Source organism: Falco punctatus (assembly GCF_963210335.1).
Source record: "Falco punctatus genome assembly, chromosome: 5".
Taxonomy (NCBI): Eukaryota; Metazoa; Chordata; class Aves; order Falconiformes; family Falconidae; genus Falco; species Falco punctatus.
Genome location: NC_137584.1, coordinates 68,467,655 through 68,480,664, shown reverse-complemented (window position 1 = coordinate 68,480,664; position 13,010 = coordinate 68,467,655). Strand labels below are relative to the sequence as shown.

At 41.4% G+C, this 13,010-nt stretch overlaps 1 long non-coding RNA gene across 1 annotated transcript in view; it reads right to left on the bottom strand.

Moving 5' to 3' along the window:
* LOC308064809 overlaps positions 1 to 13,010 on the bottom strand; it is a 104,887-nt gene that overhangs the window by 89,141 nt on the left and 2,736 nt on the right. The gene's annotated exons all lie outside the window — the stretch shown is intronic.

Sequence of the window (13,010 nt, the reverse complement as noted above, 5' to 3'; positions counted from 1 at the left end):
CTGTGAAAATAGCAAATGTAGAGAAGATGTTTACTGTGAGTATGCCTGGATATCAAATACTGAAGTTTTATGTTGTTATAAAATATTAAAAAAACAAACAAACAAACAAACAGAGAGATAAAAGACATTAACCTCTAAGTAAAACACCTCTTAAAACAATCTGCTAGAAGCTAGGGAGGTATTCATAGTTCATTTATTGATAAGAATATCTATTTGGAAAGCCTCAGTCACTATTAAGAGACATCATCATAGTTTGATGCTGTTTACTTCTGATCAGTCTTTTTAGAAAGAGTTTTGGGATTTTTGAATGTCCTTACACCATAATCCAGATCTTCCTCATATTTCTTGGCTTCTGTATCTCATGACTGGTTTTAGCAATTTATTCTGACAAAAAACCAAATACATTCATGCTAAGATGTTAAATACACACACACTCTTCCAAGGAATTTCAATCTTGTTTATCACAAATGCATCTTTCATTTCTGATTTTTCTATTCCTCAGCAGTAACCAGATGAGCCTTTGCTTGTTCATTTGCATCCAATCCTCTCTCTCTTTCAAAAAGCTCAAAAATATACTGCCAGCTAGGTGCACTGTACTTAATTATCACCTGACACTTCCTACACATTCGGAGCTATACAGATAATGCTTTTCCTTTACACCATTAGCAAGCAGTATGGTTGGGCAGCTCGCTCTTCTGATCCCCACCTGCCTATTCTACCTGGATCTCTAAGCACTTCTGCATTACAAGCTATCGTTATTTGCAATAATCAGCTGCACCTTACTTGCATAGACAGTATGTCTTGATGTGCAGCATCAAAGCAGCATTGCATTCTGTTGAGATCAGCAGTAGACTATGTTCAGTGCCAAAAGGCAAAGGAAGATTTCCCATATAAAGCATTAAGGTGGAGTGTGTTAAACTAAAATGGATAGTGAAAAAAAAAAACAACCAACCAAAGACCACCAAGCCCACAGATCTACTGCAGTTTTTCCATTCAGTTTTATGATCTGTTTTGTCTTATGTCTGCCTTTCAGTTTGTCAAAACAATGTCAAATTTGGAGTAAACTCTAGAAACTATGAAGAGGAGTCCCACATACTTGTCTATGCTTTTGCCCTGCCTAAAACTAGAGCCTAGGAAAAAGTTCTGTGGGTAGGAAGGGATTTCAGTTCAAATACAAAAAACAGGGGAGCTGCATTTCCAAATTAAACACTTTTAACTTCCTCTGTTCAAAATTAATATATCTCATAACTTTATCTTAACTTGTAAGAAAACTGACTGCTGAAACAATCATTCCAAGCTCCTTCTCATGGGACAGAAGGGTTTGACTTTTCCTAGAGCACTTCCATACCCTTTAAGAGATTGCTGCTATTAAACTCTCCATCTGTTAGAACCACATAAGGAATATATCAGCTTCTGCATGCCCATTCAACAATGGCGTGGTCTGCTGGCCTGTTGACAACAGCCTTCTGATAAGGTCTTGCCATGGCAGAGCTGACAGCTAGGGTTGCCTTGGTTAACAGCATCTTAACATTAAAAAAAATTTCTCTTTGAATCTTACAGAAACACTACAACATCCCATTACAAGCTCAGTGAACTGAGTTTACTTGAATTCGCCTGAGAATAAAATAATCTTCATTAAATATGAATTCAGGATGGAATTCAAAACAAAATGAAGTAGCTTTTGGCAGGAAGCTGCTCTGTGTTCTTTAGTTCATTCAGAAACCAACCATGATTAGCTGTCCAACGGGCTAATGTCAAAATCAGGGTGCCCAGCAAGAACTAAATTGTGTCACCTTTATTTCCAGTCCCTGAAGTATACTTTAACCTGTATTTTTCACTTTATTCTAGAATTTGTTTAATCACTCACTACAGAGCAACATTTAAAACATGCTTTCTAGCTTGCTGAGTTGTAGGGGGTCACTCGTAGTAGTCCATTTTTGCATTCATGAAGGCCACTAGATAATGGCCTTAATTTATGGCATTAGCTTCCCCATTTTAGTATTTCTCAAAGTGACATTTTGTTGGGTGCTCCTGTGTCTGAGGTGAAGTAATAATACTCACAAGTACCAACTCACATTTATTACAGAAACATACCCTGGTCATTGACTTTAACACAGTTCTCTCCTTCACATTTTCCTTGCAAATTTTAGAACTGATTATTTTACCGGTGGTTTCAAAGCAGAATAGTATAGCTTCTCACATACTTTTCTTTCCTCTTGGAAGCATGCACTTGCATTAGCAAGTTACACTCATGTTTTACTGGCTTATAGACTGATTTACATTTATCACTCTGCAATCAGAAACAGCATGACTGCCCTTCTACATGTGAAGCATCCAATTCATTGATTTCTGGAGCTATAACCACAGGTTAACATTTATCATATGTCAGCTCTGGTTTACTTAGCAGTCCCCTGTGTGGGACGATGTAGTTTAAAACATTGCCATTAAAGGGGGGCGGGGGAAGAAACACTTCACATACAACGGTATCCTGGTTTTGGCTGGGATAGAACTAATTTTCTTCCTAGTAGAAAGTACAGTGCTATGTTCTGGATTTAGGATGAGAATAATGTTGATAACACACTGATGTTGCTAAGCAGTGTTCACATTAAGTCAAGGACCTTCCAGCTTCTCACCCCACCCCACCAGTGAGTAGGCTGGGGGGCAGAAGAAGCTGGGAGGGACACAGCCAGGACAGCTGACCCCAACTGGCCAAAGGGATATTCCATATCATATGACATCATGCTTGGTATATAAACTGCGGGGAAAGCTGGCCAGGGGCCACTGCTCAGGAACTCTTTGGGCATCAGCTGGCGGGTGGTGAGCAACTGCATTGTGTTATCACTTGGTTTGTACATTCTAATTCTGTTGTTGTTGTTGTTAGTAGTATTAGTACTAGTATTATCTTCCCTTCCTTTTCTGTCCTATTAAGCTGTCTTTATCTCAACCCCAGAATTGTACCTTTTTTTCCGCAATTCTCCCCCCCATCCCATGGGGCTAGGTGGGGGGGCATGGGGGGCTCGGGGGGAGCCAGTAGCTGTGTGGTGTTTAGCTGCCTGCCACATTAAACCATGATAAATGGTAGCATTCATCAACTGTTCTTTGCAGAGTGATGCAGCGCTATTTATCAGCTACCGGTGTCCAATCTCTCTAGCAATAACTTTCCTATTCTTACAGATGGCTCAGAGACCTCAGTACAAAATGATAAAAAGAACAGTTCAAACACAACCCATATAAACCTGCTCCTTGTGCTGAACTACAGCCCCTTTTTGTAGTAGGAAGAAACAATTTTTGATCCCTGAAGTTTTTCTCTGAAGGTTCAGATCAGCTTCATGACCCTTAAGGAAATTACTTTGCCTCCAGAATTAAGAGATTCACTCCCAGTTTTGAATACCCCCATTTGAGTGAGCAACTCATATTGAAGCATCCTATTTCAGAAGCCTCTGAACCCTCAAGCACTCGGCTTCATGTAGGCAGCCCCTGTTCAAGGGAACTGTCTGCTGACCTCATGGATATATGACAAACCCAAATAAACCTTGGCACCTGCCATTTGGTTTTCAGATTAAATAAAAGTGATGGTAAGTGACAAAAACCCGCATCCGTAGCTCAACTATTTAATATCTGCAAATATGAAACACCTTTACCTAGTTCTGAAGCTCTGCCATCCACTTGCCCCTTTTTCCAATTTCTGGCTGTGCTCAGCATAAAGGCTCTGACAACTGGTTCGGTGTGCAGGGCCAGTGTCGCTGGTTCCTAGTCAAGAAAGCCTGTGCTGTTTCCCAGGAAGTCAGGAGAAGGTTTTCTTCCCTTCTCATCCAGAGGTATTGCACATGCCTTCCAAATCCCAGACAGAGAGTGAGAGGCAGCAGATACACACCAAGAATCGTCTGCAAAATACTCAGCAAGCAAAATTTCAACTACCTGGACCTTACCACATCTCTCTGAACTTTAAGGAAAAAAAGTGTATTTCAGCAGGAGGAGCAACAAAGTGATGGTTTTGCCCGCTGCCAGACCTGGAGGCACAGCAGCTGCCTGCCTGACACTGACAGCTGCAGCCCACTCACTCCTGCTCAAGGATCCTCTCTTAGTCCTTTGCGGTAGGAAGGACAGCTCTTGCCAGAAGAACAGCTTGTCTTGGGGTAAAAGAAACATGGGAGGAAGAGGGTGGCAACTATTACCACATCTTGTTCCTCCAACTGAAATATGCTTTCAGGAGAAAAGCAGATTTTTTTCTGTTGGATAGCCATAGGGACACATCGGCACAACTGCAGGAACCAGCAGACTTGGACCTCTTACTGAAAATATATTCTCTGAAGCAAAGGAAAGCAGAATAGCTTAAACAAAATTATGCCTTCTTATGACGTTTAACCTTGAAGATTGTTTCTTTCTATCAGAAGTATTTTCATGCAGTTTATGACATAAATAGTAAAATCACAGACTCCTTAATCACAAAGCAGGTCCTATTTGTTTGTTGTTTGTTGTGTGTGAATTTTTTTTCCTTCTGAGTGTCAAAGATGTGTGAAATAAAAGGTTGTAAAAGAAAGTCTCCCCTAAAATATATTGGCTTCCACTATTGTACAAAAATATGTCATCAAAGAATAAATCATATAATTATTTTATCTGGTTTTATCTGGTTTATCTGCTCAGTAGTAAGTTGGTTTTAGGTGGAGCAGGGCATAGGAAAAGATAATCCCCAAGAACAGTCATTTCCACCTCCTGCAAAGTTTGCTAGTATGAAAACAAAGCAATGTCTTTCCAGTGTTTCTTGTTAAGAAAATATCACCATTTCCACCCATCAATTAGGACAGTCACTTGAAAAGTGGGAGATCCACATTTGAGATGTTACTATCAGTTAGACAAACCAGAGACTTAAATTTGTTTTTCTCAAATCCCAGGTATGGAAAGGACCTGAAAAGGTCAAGTCATCTGACCTCACTTCAAAGTAGGTCTGCCAGATCAGGTTGCTCATGCCCATATCAAGTCTAACTCTGAATGTCTCCAAGAACAGAGACACTGAAACCTCTCTGGGTAGCCTACTACAGTGTTTGACCACTCTTGTAGTAGAAAAAAAATGCTAACACCTGCTTGAAAATTCCCTTGTTGCATCTTGTCTGTTGCCTCTCATTCTTTCCCTATGCACCTTGGAGATCAGCATTAAAGTGTAAACATCACCTATTGCACTCCGTTCGTCTGCTCACCATAGAAGTCAGTCAGACTGGTCAGGCACAATCTGCCCATGGTACCTCCAGGCTGGCTGTTTCCAGTCATCTTCCTGTCCTTGAACATGGCTTCCAGGAAGAAAAGCTCCATAATCTTCCTGGGGACTGAGGTTAGGCTGGTAGGCCAATGGATCCCTGGATCCTCCTTCTTGCCCTTCATTAAAACGGCCATAACATTTACCTTTTTTCTTTCCCCTGACTGCCATGACCTTTCCAAGATGATAGAGAGGCATCTTGCAATTGCACCAGCCAACACCCAGCATCCTTGCATGCGGCCCATGTGGTTCCACAGTCATGTGTTTTACCTGTTGACTTAATTGGTCCCTAACTCAGTCCAGCTTTCCTTTAAGTCAAGCATCACTCTCACAGTCTGTACCACCAGACACAGAGACCTGGGAGGCTCAGGACAAACCTTAGCAGTAAAACTGAAGCAAAATAAAAGGTACTGAGTATCTCAGCCTTTTTCATGTCCTTTGTCCTTAGGTCCCATGCCCTGCTGAGCCATGGCTTTACAGTTTCCCTGGTCTTCCTTGCGTAGCTGACGTATTTGTAGAAGCACTTCTTGCTGCCCTTCATTAAAGCCATGTCCACTCCAGTCATGCAAACTACCCTAGCACATTTCTATAACCCCAGTGATATTAGTCTGCAACTGCACATAGACTTCAAGTTCCTTCTGTTTGCTTCCCATGCTGCATAGGTACCTGCACAAACGATTGATTGATTGATAGTCTGCCTTTATAGAAAATAAGCAAACAAGCTCTCCTTCTTTAATACTTCTCATCAGAAGTTCTGTTTATCTATACACATATCAATGCTATCACAGTTCTTGGATATCTAAAAACTGGAATAGTAAGTTAAAAGCTTTCCTTTTTGCCAATATAAGGATTTCATGAGGTCAATAGTCAAACACTAGCTATAACTTCCATGTTCATAGTCTGAAAATAAAACACGCAAAAAAGCAGATAAACTGGAGAGGGTGAAATAGGGTCTGAAGGGACTGTTAGAGGGCAGATAGAAAGGATGTATTCTAGGATATTGTTACTCCCCAATACTGAGAACAGGGTTCAAATGATAAGTCTTGAGAATTAATTAGAGGCAAGAAAGATTTTGGCCATGATGTCCAAGCATCATGGACATGGAAAGCACACCTTGCAGAAGGAATATTTAATTAACTGAAACAGAAAAAGTCAAGTTCTAATGGCAGTTGAAGCCAGGTAAATTTAAGTAATACATAAGTTATAAGTTTTTAAAATAGCGTGGCAGTTGACTACTAAAACATATTTGTAGAGAAAAATATGGACTCTCCAGCTCTTCAATTCTCTTTGCTGGCAGTCTTTCTGGAAAATGTATTTTAATAGATCAAAAACAATTAGCTGCTGAAAATAAACAGATCTATGGCCTCTTATACAAAAGGTCAGATAGGAACATACTCATAGACCTGAATGTTCAGACTGAAATCAGCATAAAGCATGTAGTTTCTTGGTTCTGCTGACACAGCAAGCAAAATACCCAGCAAGCACCATAGCAAGTCAGAGGTGTCCCAAACAGCACCACAGTCAGAGTCACTGCTAAGGTGCTTTCTGATGGAAAAGATTCATTTTCCTTTTACTTGCATTAAAAAATTCAGTCAAAGTTCTAGGTATACTGATGTAAATACACCGATAATGCAGTAGGGCAAAAGCTTGTTTATGTTCTGTAGAATGACATTTATCGCAAGGATGAACTTTACAAACACTTTGGACCAGATGGTGGATGGTCTCCTTGACGGCACACAGGGGAAGGACAGCCCCTAGGAACCCAGCACAAAGGAAATCTCGGCAGTTCACAAGGTAATGCCTCCACTGTAGCTTTCCCAGAGCAACAGGGCTTTTTCTGTTTGCCCTTTACATGGGGGTAAGCCCAGCTGGGTATGAGCTCATCAAGCAGAGCAGATGTGGCAATCTTGTCAAGACTGACATAGCTGTCACCTGCTTCTTGAATTCTTCAGAGACTGGGGCCTTCTTGAATGAACTTAGGAAGGTAGTTCAAGCCTATGTTAAAGTGTATCAGAATGTTTGGAGAAATCCTAAAGCAAGAACAAACAAGGACAACATTTTTGCAGGTAACTGTCCTTTTTTGTTCAGGTCTCTAATTATTTGCACACATCTGGCAATCTTTTTTTAGTTTTCTTCTTTTGCTACCTGAACCAGTCCCTTTTAAACAGCTTGGTGTCCTGCCACCCAAGCTGCAGATTTTGATAGTGGTCTGGTACCCCACTGCTATGAGCAGAACCTCATGCCCAGGCTACAGGCATGGAGCAGAGTCCAGCCACCCCAGCCAGAGAGGTCGGGAAGAAGAGAGGTCTTTCGCCTTCCCTCTTCCCTGAGACAACTCCCATGTCCTGTTCAACTCTCACAAGTGGTCTTTACATTGTCTGCAGTTCCATGCTAGTCTTCTGTCGGCACGTTGCAGACACACTTTTTCTGCTTTATGAAATTCAACTATTCTCATCAGCAAAAATCTACTTATCAGGCCTTATCAGGCTCTTCACCATTAATTCCCATCTGTACCAGAGAAACAGGATGCTCTTTGAGATACCCAGTGGAGGCACTCTTGAAGCACTTGTCATTGTATACACAGTGCATACAAAATGCTATTATTTGTGCATACCTCTGCAGTGCAGCATTTGAGAATGTACCTTTACCTATTACTGTATCGTAGGACACAAATCTAAGCTTAGTGTAACAACATATCTTTTTCACAATCATCGAATTTGTAAGCTAGAAGGTCAGCTCTGCAGACTCATCTGCATAGGCAGCATAGCAAAAATGTTTAAAAGAAAGATTTAGAAATATAACGCTGGATGCTACAGTTCTAGGAGAAATAAAAAAATAAAAGTTCCAAAATTATGCAGACTTCATTCTGAACTAGCTGAACTTACAAGTACAGTTGCTTCAGACATTTTCCCCCAAGAGAATTGAAAGCCACTGGAGGAAAAGGAATTTTTGTGTATGTACGCATATCTTGTGCATACACAGACACATACATGATATTTATGAATGCACATGGTGCAATTTCTCCTTTACACTGAATAAAGCACACAGGATCCTAAGAACTACCAGTTAATTTGGTGGCTGTATCTTCAGACATAAAACACAACTGCCAAATGACATAAATGGACTGTTCGCCACAGATTATTTATTTTTATTATTTTTTTTTATACTGATGTAATTTATATCAGGAGCAGAGCTGGAATGCCAGCCTGGACCAGTGGCCAGCTGTGGCCCTAGCACATAAGCTCCCAGTTTCCTCTGTTAGTTGTGCACATCTGTAGATCTATCAACCTGTCAGGCCCAGCTTCTGAACTGCTTTAATGTTCTCCAAAGACAAACACTTCTATATTTAGGAAAGGAAATGAGAGACTTGTTTTGCTGATAAAAAATATGATTCATAACAGGCATTGGGACAGAACCTTTCCAATTAAAAACACTGCTTAAACATTTTTTTTGTCCTCAATATCAATGAAACTGGAATGCGTGTCATTCTTTTTGTTTATTTTAGCTTGGTTTACTAGGAATAATCCCCCTGAGCCATCAGCTGACCTCCAAAGCATCCCAGCTTCCCGCAGAATAACAAGGAATAGTAAGAAACACGCTACTGTAAAATAAACAAGACTGGTGTGAAGTTTGTTCCTGTGTTGTCAGATAGACAAGCCTATAGCAAGTACTCAGCAATGATCAAATAAATGTCCAGAGATCTTTTTCTAACAGACAACTCAGCAACTTCAAACATTTTTTGAGCTAATTCACTCATATGGGCTGATAAAGCAGCATTAATCTCCTGCTTTAAATCAAGTTTCTGTCATAAGGCTTCATTAATCTCTCCCATGTTATCAAGTGTCTTCGTGAAGGAAATTATATTTCTGAATTGAATTTTGTTCTCTTTCACCATGGCAAGAAATTTTTGCCAAACATCTACTAGGAACTGTAAAACTTATGACACCGATAATACATTAAAAAAAAAAAAAAGCTACAATTTAAAGCCCCTTCCTTCCAAACCCCAATACTGGAGCAAAACAACAAAAATTGGTTACCTAGAAAGAGGAAATTAAAAACAATATTTTAAATGAAAGTGAGGCAACAGATGGCTAACTTTTTTATTTACCTTTTTATAACAATTGGATTTAAAAAAAAAAAACACACCTTTATAGTCAAACAATCTCCAGGCACTAATAAACACTTATTGATTCTTAGTGTATGTACTTACTCTACAAGATGTCCTAACCTGCAGCCACTACTATTTTTAATGGAAACAGATACTCTTTACACACGTCTACAAAGTTAGTACCCCTTTGTTTCATGGGAGACAAATTTACAGTGAGTAAATGTCTCGGCATTAAATTTACTATGCTAAAATTAAAATTAATAACCACAGGTGAAAAAACAACTTAATTTTATGGCCAGCAATAGAGCTGCAGGGTGGATAGGGATAGGAAGTAGTAGAATCTACTGCAGCACTGGCAAATTTTATGGCTTTTGCTTTTCAAGAACAATAATATCACAGTCTCAGTAATGTTTAGGCAGACTTGTCCCACCAACTTCTTTAGATCTTATCTATTGCTGACCATTACCATCTCACTAAGTGCAATAACCTGCATTGGTCAGGGACTTAGATCAGAGATGTCACCTGCATGGTCACACAGCAGTAAGTACAGAAGATTCATAGATCAATATATTTGGATTTGCATTAAGCAGAGCATTCAAAGCCACATGCCTGGGCGTCACCACTCAATCCACATCAGCTTTGCAGCCAAACCCAAATCCAGGTGTTACAAAAGTAAGGAATCATCTTAATTCATCAGGCTTTGAATAAGTAAGATTCAATTTCATTCAGATGCAATTTACATTTAAAAAACCCTAACCCTGTGTTTGCTATAGATGTATTCCCTCTCTATTGTAATCAGACTTTTCTCACAAAGTGAAAGTCAGGATCTTTGCCACGAAACCTTCACTTTGGGAGAGGCACTGGGGTGGGAGGGGTGGCGCTGAGAAACACGGTGTAACGGCTGAATGCAACCAAGAGCACAGCAATGGAGCAAGAAGCATTATAAGTGACTGTTGCCTCAACTTTCATTTTTAGCTCACCATTAACTGTTCAGAACTGCTTTGCCTTAAACATTCTTGTTTTCACTTCCATGACAATGGTCCCAGAGAGCCCCCTCTGGCATCACCATCACCTTCCTCGTTGCATTTTCTAATATATCCCAAACTTTAATATATCTATCCTCATAATTAGAGCTGATCATGAAAATGTGAAATAGTTGTGAACGTTTTGTCCATAAGGAAAATTTATTATAAACATTTCTCAAGACTAATATGGGCACATCCATGATTTATTGGCAAGTAGAGAAGTCTCATACACACCCAAAACAACTAGTAGCAGCAAGCTGAGGAGGCTATGGTGAAACATCTCTCAGACTACTGGCTACTTTTGGTGACAGGAATTAATTACGATTTGATACAGAGCAAAAACATAACTGAAGTATTTCCACTCCAAAAAACAGAGCTCTTGATTTTTGGCCTGTTTTCTTCGTGACAATGGGAAGGATCACTCTCCCATTCAGTAGAAAAACAGGGACAGGAGAGAAGGGGGAGAGAAAGAAAAAGACAAGAAAAAGCAACAAGCAGCAGAGAAAGAGAGAAGGGTGGCTGCAGCCACTGGGGCTGGGGAGAAGGGAGGAACACATCCAAGAGCTAGCAAGCCTCAGGTTAGCATTGCAGCAGCTGTCCTACAGTTTCTGCAAATGATTAGTAATGAAAGGAGCCTGTTCCTATCGATGCACCCAAAGGGGCCTCAACAGTTTTTATAGTTCCTTTGTTTGCCCATTGGGCTACTTAGTTTTATCCTCTTTCAAGTAAAGCTGTTTTACTGCACACATTTGGGAGCCATTTGTAGCCTCAGCTCCAAAGCAAATAGATGGTGCATGCTGCCACATCCAGCAGCCTGCACACACCACAGCTCTGCAGAAACTTCTTCCCCAGTTTGCCCTAGGTACTCCTCTGACAAGCAGCAGAAGAAATCTCTTCCCAACACACTGATGTTTTCCCTGGAGACTGCTGATCAAGGTCTTTTTTCCTACCATAACAAAGATCCAGCAATAAAGAAGAAATATGGTCTTAGGACAATGTAAGCAGAAACATATGCACCCCTAAAATTCAGGATTTTAAGAACTCTTCAAGAGTACATGTAAAAATGTGTACTGTAGGGCGTATGAGTTGACCTCTCATATGTCAAGGTGCTCTTCTACGTGGAGAAAGAGAATCAAAAGAGAGTAAAAGGCTCCTTTAAGATAAGTGTCTTCATTTGTATTACCTGAATTCAGTCAAGATTTAGATAAGTCTCTGCTCAGAACATAAATATAGCAGTTCAGCAATAAAAAGAAAGGCCAGTAACCAAAAATGGAAAGAAAAGACAAAGCGAGCTATTCAAAGGTCAAACCCACACCACCCACAGGCAGCAGTCTATTAAAAAAGGGCTAGCATACAAACACTAAATTCATTAGAGGAAAGAGAAATTGGACCAATTATTACATAATACTGTTCATTAGAGGAATATTGTATGATCCTCCCATTCCAGCGACTTCTTATACCAATTTACAAGCAAGAGAACATTTTCCTAAACAAGCTGTTGGTAAAAATGATGTCTTTTCCCAAGTTAAAAGCCAAGCACCTCTAGAAGATGAGCAAAGTTTTCTGAATAACAACCTCCCTTTATGCAGCAAGTTACATGAGCCTGGTGGACAGGATAGCTGACATTTACACAGAATCACAGAATGGTCAGGGCTGGAAGGGACCTCTGGAGAGCATCTGGTCCAACCCCCTGCTAAAGCAGGTTCTCCCAGAGCAGGTTGCACAGGATCATGTCCAGGTGGGTTTTGAATGTCTCCAGAGCAGGAGACTCCACAGCCTCTCTGGGCAGCCAGTTCCTGTGCTGTGTCACCCTCAAAGTAAAGGATTTCTTCCTCGTATTCAGATGGAACCTCCTGTGCTGCAGTTTGTGCAGGTGGCCCCTTGTCCTGTCACTGGGCACCACTGAAAAGAGCCTGGCCCTGTCCTCTTGGCACTCACCCTTCAGATATTTGTAGACATTGATAAGATCTCCTCTCAGTCTTCTCTGCTCCAGGCTAAACCGCCCCAGCTCTTGCAGCCTTTCCTCATCAGGGAGATGTTCCTGTCCCCTCATCATCTCTGCTGGACCATCTCCAGTGGTTCCCTGTTTCTCTTGAACTGGGGAGCCCAGAACTGGACACAGCACTCCAAATGCAGCCTCACCAGGGCAAAGCAGAGGGGGAAGATCACCTTCCTCGACCTGCTGGCCGTGCTCCTCCTGATGCACCCCAGGGTGATTCCATTGGCCTTCTTGGCCACCAGGGCACACTGCTGGCTCATGGGCAGCTTGCTGTCCACCAGAACTCCCAGGTCCTTCCCCACAGAGCTGCCTTCCAGCAGGTCAGCCCCAGCCTGTACTGGTGCGTGGGGTTATTCCTCCCCCAGGTGCAGGACCCTACACTTGCCTTGGCTGAACTTCATTGGGTTCCTCTCCGCCCAGCTCTCCAGCCTGTCCAGGTCTGGCTGAATGGCCTTCTGGGGTATCAGCCACTCCTCCTCATTTTGTATCATCAGTGAACTTGCTGAGGGCACACTCTGTCCCTTCATCCAGGTCACTGCTGAGTCAGTTGAGCAGGACTGGACCCAGTACTGACCCTGGGGCACACCGCTGGCTACAGGCCTCCAGCCAGGCTGTGCTGCTGATCGG